The following is a 7,728-nucleotide window of genomic DNA, read 5'->3' as shown; positions in this document are numbered from 1 at the left end:
TAATCATAAGTTTATTTATATAAATTACAATCATTTTTTAGATAAATTTTGCAAATTATCTTGTTATTCTCTAATTATCTTTTCTCCGTTACCTGCTTATAACTAGATCTAAATAGGTTAACAGATTAGGATTGGTCAACAATAAAAATTCGATGTAATGATATCAAGAATGCATGATTTTGTCCTTTAACTTTATCACTACCGATACAGGGGTAATAGTACATTGAATTCAACTAACTTGAACCAATAAATTTCTTCATTTTATTCTTTTTTCTCGCAATTTCGTATTTAAAGTTTTAGATGAATTTGGCTATTTATTTTATGTTTTTTTGACTTATAGCTCTTCAACGGTTTCGGAACTTATACATCCTCGGATTTCAAATGTTTGGCTTTGGGCGTTCCTGATGAAGGTCAATCCAGAAAAGCGCTTCGGACGCATTAAATTATTAAACATGTAGTTTCCAAATTTTTTTTATAAATAAAAGCAAGTGACGATCACATATTGCGTGAAGGCTTAGCGCGTTTCAAAAAAAAATTATCAAATTCAAAAGCCAAATCCGGAATATGACAGAAGCTTTTCGTTCATATATCATTCCCTTGTTTATAAACAATTGGTTTTATTAGTTGTTGTGGACTTCCCTTTTTCGAATTAACTTTGGAGCTTTGTATGACTTGAGAATAGTATGCAAGTGGTAGAGACACCGGATTTCCGTCCAAAGTTCAATAGTTGCCTATGAATTTTCGATCAAAATGCTCTTAAATAAAGTCAACAGAGGTATATCGCTATTAAATTGTCCTAAATCGATCAAGAAAAAACAAGTCCGGACTACAAACTAAAACAGTGTGAAACACATCAGCTATAATTAAAACAAGGACTATCTTTAAAAAAGATATCCGACGTATTTAAATTTGAGTATATGTTTAAAACTATCATTTCGATAACCTTCTGAAGCACAAAGATACCATTTAAATAACGTTTTCTCTGTTTGTGTTCAGTATTATTGGTCCTCGTATCTTTCTGTTTACACGTGTACGTTCACCAAAACCCCAAGGAAATCTCACATGCGTAGGTGCGTTCTAAAAGTCATGTACGTTCGTACAACAAAGTTTACATTAAAAATTAGATAATTGTCCCGAATAAACAGCTGTGATGCAAAGAGCTATTTGAGAAACAGTTATTTTAATAAAAATATAAATCTTTGTAAGATCTAGTTCAAATATTTATAGTTTTTCACTTGCTTTCCATTACGATATAATTAACGAGACGTTTTTTTCAAACACAACCAGATCACCCACCATGCCAACATTTTGTCCAATCACAGAAAGGATTTTCGAGCATGCGTATTCTGTTGTCATAGTTAAGCGTCCTTTAGTTCAAAGACCACAAACTGAAACTATACCGACTACGTCGGAAAAACAATGGAAAAACAGAAACACTGAGCTATAACAAAAACACGTGCAAAAAAATACATATAAACGAACTATTTGATAATAGATGCCGAAATCCTGACTTGTCACAGGATATTTTAAGAAAAATTGATGCGTTGAACTTGGTTTGATGGCTATCCAAACCTCCCGCTTCTATGGCAATATATAAAAATACCACTTATAGTTAAAATAGCCTTTATTGATTTGAGGGGTGATAATTAGTCTCATGTTGAATTAACGCGTGTCAGGGTGCTAAATTATAAACCTGGAAATGTTTTTCGGGGTACCACCAGCCTAATATCCAGCTCTTTTGTGTTGACATGAAATTATATTGACATGTTTATTAAATATGAATTAGGCAATATTTGAATGTAATTTGATGTCTTAGTTACATATATATATATATATATATATATATATATATATATATATATATATATATATATATATATATATATATATATAGATAGATTTTTTTGATATTGTTCATTTTGTTTACTTTTTCAAATATATATGATATTGTTAATTCCTACATTTCCTCATGAAAACATCACGTAGTATATCTAAATTTTAAGCATAAAAGCTATATTAGAAGGGCATGCTATTCGGTTGTTAATATCGTAGAAACGTGATGTTAACAACGCATACATTTTTGGTTTCCCCCCTCTTTTTTTAAAATATAATATATTACTTAAATAAAGCATACGTATCATGAGAGAGATTATTGATGTTTTCCCTCGGCCAACATACTAACACATTGGATAATAAAGTCAGAAGAATAATATGCTGAATTAGATAATGAATAAAAGCGCTGTTCTTTTCTAACACCAGGTATTACGATTGAAAATCCGAGAGATATTCGAATCCTGACGAGCAATCACATGAGACGGCAACCTAAATCCGATTCACACGGAGCAAAATCCTCCTCGGAAACAGAATCAATATTTATTTTAGGACTTACAATCAACAAAGATACTTGTTTTCTTTTGTGTTACATAAGTATAAAAAACATTGTGCATTGATATCCTTTTTTTATGATTTATGTAATAATGAATTATCGTTGGTTATCTCAACGAAATTGATTTTCTCGCTTTGGCCGGTACGACGAAAGTGAGAAAAGCAATCGTGTTGAGATGACTAATGATAATCTGTTCATCCCTATTTTACCTATGAAGACGTTGTTAATTTTCTTCATAACGGGACGGTTCCCTTAGTTTCAAGCGATAATTTTCGTATCACTCGACTGTGCTGAGAAAGAAAATTATCAGTTATTAAAGATCAAAGGAAAAATTTGTAAATTAGCGATAAATATTCAATATCTTTTTGTTTTAGGGTAATGACAACTAATTGGATTATTTGTGGGACATGTTATTTTCGCCATATAACTAAACCATCAGTATTTTGGTGTTCCAAATGTGACGAAGGCCTATGTCAAGTGCACCGAACATCATAGCATATCCAAGGCAACTAGGAGGCATACTACAGTTTCTGTTAATGAATGCAAGAAACTACCATCTACAATTCTAGATATAGCACAATCAACGATCACAATGAAAAGTTCCAAATATACGGTATTAAGCATGATTGTCCATGTTGTAAAAAGTGCATTGTGGAGACTCACAACGAGTGTAAAGATTTTGTTGATATTGACGATTTCTTAAAAGATGTAAAATCTTCAAACGCGTTCACGGAAATTAATTACACCTTAGCAGAAATTTTTGAAAATATTAAAAGAATTCAGAAAGACCGCGAAGAAAATTTGAAATCAATCAAGGAAACAAGAGAAAATGTCGAGTTTGAAATAAAACTGACAAGGTTAAAGATTGTTAGCTATCTGAACAAACTCCAAGAAGATATTTTGACTGAACTGGGCGAAACAGAGGAATCAGAGTAAACTCGTTAATGTCATTACAACACACGGAAAAGGACGTCATTGAATACCAAAATAACACGCAAACATAAAGCAACATGCATCAGGCCTTCAGGCATTCTTGGGCCTTAAACAAATAGAACATGATATAGAAGAAAAGGATAAAATCATTTAGCGATAGTAAAGAATAAGGACTTTAATCATGTTACTCTGTCATGGAAGATAAACTCTGGTGTACAATATGTCCAGAGCAATTTGGCAACGTCTGGCAAAATCGTTGTCGAGTCCAAATCAAAAAGTGAAATCACAAAAATACTGAACTTAGAGGAAAATCAATTTGTAAAGTCCATAATCACATGGCAATTTCAAATAACAAAACGCATCAAAAACGAATGGACAAGAACTGTCATATTCCTGACTTGGTTACATAACTATTGCAAGGAGAAAAAACATACAAGCTCAGATCATGGTTATAGCATCAGCACCGTTATCTTTAGATAAAATAGAATCTAAATCAAAGAAAATTGTTTCTTCGAGAGGCAATGACATTACTGGATGTTCCTTGTTTTCAAATGGTAAAATGATATTTTCGAGTTTCAAAGACAAAAAGGTTGTTGTTCTAAAAAACGACAGGTCAAAACCGGGGACAATAAATTCCGAATTTCAAACATTTGATGTAGAACAGATTGACGAAAGTTTAATTGCTATGACCAATGGCTCTGAAGGTGGTAACATAATATTTGCAGATCTAATAGATAAGAAAATTAAGAAAATTATAGACGTTGGAATACCAAATGATGGAATGGCAGTGTATGGTGGTTGGCTTTATTTTAGTGCAGGGACAAACAGATTGATGCGAGTAAACATAATTGATGGATCGATTCGTTAGGTACTATATAAGCCAATGTGTGGAAGTACTTATATAGCTGTATTCGGCAACAATCTTTACTTCACAAACAAATCCGAAAACACTGTGACATGCAGCGATGTAGAGGGAAGCGTCAAGTTGATATTCAAAGATTAAAGTATTTTGTCTTTTCCTCTCGGCATCTCTTTGGATCATTACGGGAACGTTTCCGTAGCCGGAAACAAATTTTCAAATGTTGCTGTTATCTCGCCGGATGTAAAAAGAAGCAAAACAATATTAACATCTGCAGAAGGACTTGATCGCCCTCTAGAAAATGCCTTCTATAAACCTAGAAAATAAGCAGCTTCTAGTTGCAAATCGAAACGGCAATACTTTTCTCTTCGATGTAATGTTCCAATGAACTATCATACTTCATGTGAATTTCATATGTGAATTTCATATTTAATTGAATTTGTTTTATTAAGAGATTTTGCCTTTTATGATTTTACTAATTTTGAATTTTCATGCAAACCCTCCACCTAAAACCAACGCAAATAACTACTTGAAGGATAGTTCGCAAACAAAAATCTCCCATGCAATGTCATTGATTTGCTAAGGTAACTGATAAAAAAAACTTAAAACTAAAACCCATGCAACTAGGAGGTGCATAATAGCATCATACTGTATAATTTATAGGATGATTATGAGTAAGTGTCTTGGATAAGCGGATTTTAATGTCTACAATATATCTTGCAGAAAAGTCATCAGAAAATTACCCCCAATCCTGTGAAAGGAAGGGTGCAACGTATGTCTACTTAGTCCAACAACTCATAAATGTGTTACCTTTTGTACATATTGAATTTGTCATTCATCATATTTTCAAATAAGATATTGATCAGTGCTTTTAATTTACTTCATTTTCTATAAGCAGGTGTTTGACTAATTTTATTTTTTTCAATAAATGTGTATATGTAATACGCTTTAACTATTCATTTCAAAGTGCAAGTTTCCTTCCTCATTTCAATGTTATAAACCGATTGTTTAAATATCAAACACAAACCTTGATTAAAACTGTATATATTTTCTCAGTCATTATACTGTCAGTGGTAAGTAATCATAGTGAAATTTCTGTTTTTATAAGTTCGTTTGAAGTCTTAAATCAGTCATGGTGTCAATTGCATTGTATGTCTGTAATGTACATTTACACAGTTTTGGCTATCTGATCCAAATAATTGTCACATTAACCTATTATGCTCGTTTGGATTGTTAGCCCAGTTTTGTCAATATAGAGCTGAATCATAAACAAATGATGAGCAAGTGGGAGGTTTAAATAGCTATAAAACCAGGGTTAAGACACCATTGTCCTAAGAAAATACATGTAACAAGTCATATATATGACGGTTGTTTTCTATTTGTCGCGTTGGTTGAGAATGTATGTTCAGTTTTATTGGTTTTTGATGGACATCCCTTTTTAATTTCCTTGGAGTTTGGTAGTTTTGACAAAAAGGGTCGTTTGAAAACAAAACTTTTCGAAAAAAGAGATGAGTTCAGCTTCCCAATTGTGAACTTTACATTTCTATGTAGCAACAATCCAGCAGCACCTGCATTCGGGGTATATATCTCCCAACTGATAAGATATTCCTTGAATTGTATTTCCTATCATGATTTCCTTGATAGAGAGTTGCAGCTCACAAGGAAGCTTTTAAACCAAGAGTTCCAAATGATGAAGTTGAAATCATCCCTTCGTAAATTTTACGGACGCCAACGCAAGTTGGTTGACCGTTATGAAATATCTGTTCCGCAGATGATATCAGATATGTTCCGTAATTAAAATCCCGTTCACTTTTCACGAATCTAACTTGTGGTGCAATCAACAGTTTTTCCTATGACGTCATATTTTGAGGGACCATGTATAAGTGACCCTTAGTGTTGGACTGATTAATAAAGATACTTGTATAAAACTAGATATCACTGGAATCAGAATGTTCTCTAGTTAATAATGGAATGAAAAAAGTGTACTTTTAATAGTATAAAAAAGTTTTATCCAGAGAAACTGGGAAAAACATTGCCTAATTTAAGCTTAAAAAACCTGAAATCAGGTCATGTGCACACCCCTGATGTCATGATACCTGCACATTTTCCATAATCAAAATTGTATGAATTGCATAGATTTTTTTCAATTTTCACTGCCAAAAACAACAGGCTGTTTACAGTGTTGTCTCCCCTCAAAACATGTATATTTAATCTAATTTTTTAAATTATTTTAATCATTCAACCTGCTTTAATTGAAGTTAATTAAAATATTTTTACAACCAAATACAAAAAACATGATACTTTTTCACCAATTATGTTGATAAAAAGGGACTTCCCTCCATGTCTATTTTTAGTTTGGGAATAACCCCTAGTTTTTATACGAAACTGTTTATAGCACCCTTATCAAATAATAATATTTACCGGTTTGTAATGACATGGGCAACACGACGGGTGTCACATGTGGAGCAGGATCTGCTTATCCTTCCAGAGCACCTGATATCACCCCTAATTTTAGAAGGGTTTGTGTTACTTATTCTTTTGTTCCCTATGTTATATTTTGTGTACTATTAAATGTCTGTTTGTCTTTTTCTTTTTTAGCCATGACGTTGTCAGTTTATTTCGATCTATGAGTTTAAATGTCCCTCTAGTATATTTCGCACTCTTTTATTTAGCTTTGAACTATGAATTTCAGTATATATCATTTTGAAAATGAACATGTTGTAAAATTCAGGGTAAACAATGGTAAAGTGGCCCTGACTGCTTTATTAACTTTATGTTGCTTTTAACATGAGTAAGTCTATCATTAACGACGCGTTTAGAAATACAATGTATAATTGAGCTGCTATTATTTGAAAGCAGATAATGCAATGGTTGCTGACTCTGTTTGAAAACTTTCTGATATACAACAAAAATGGGGAGATGTAGTGTGATTGCTAATAAGACAAATATTTACAAGATAAAAAAGGGCGAGAATCAAAAACCCTATACGCAATGCATAGCATTGTACAATGATAAAAATTCATCTACAAAAGGCCCTGAATGGTTGCTGATTCTGTTTGCCAACTCTATAATATACAACGAAAATGGGGTGATGTATTGTGATTGTAAATAAGACAAATATTTACAAGATAAAAAAAGACGAGAATCAAAAACACTATACGCAATGCATAGCGTTCTACAATGATAAAAATTCATCTACAAAAGGCCCCGACTTTCGATTTGAAACAATCCAAAAGAGAGAGATATACGCTCTGTACATATGACAGTGGTTAAACATAAAACAAGCTATAAAAAGTATTTGAAACGGTTTGACTCATCGCCATTTACCACACAACAACATACCCGAAAGACAAAAACAAATAAAACGTACGTACCCCAAAAGAACACAATATTCAAGTCGTATTATATAAACAATACATTAGTAGGAATACACAAATTGATACACTATCAAGTTTTAAACAAATGAATTGCTTATAAACAAGACACTCATACAAACTAATAAAATAACAACACAACCCCGAGCTCCTATATCATTAACAGAAAAACGATT

The sequence above is a fragment of the Mytilus galloprovincialis genome, chromosome 1, assembly GCF_965363235.1.
Source record: "Mytilus galloprovincialis chromosome 1, xbMytGall1.hap1.1, whole genome shotgun sequence".
Classification (NCBI taxonomy): domain Eukaryota; kingdom Metazoa; phylum Mollusca; class Bivalvia; order Mytilida; family Mytilidae; genus Mytilus; species Mytilus galloprovincialis.
The sequence above is the reverse complement of the archived record's forward strand: the minus strand, read 5'-3'. Positions refer to the sequence as shown.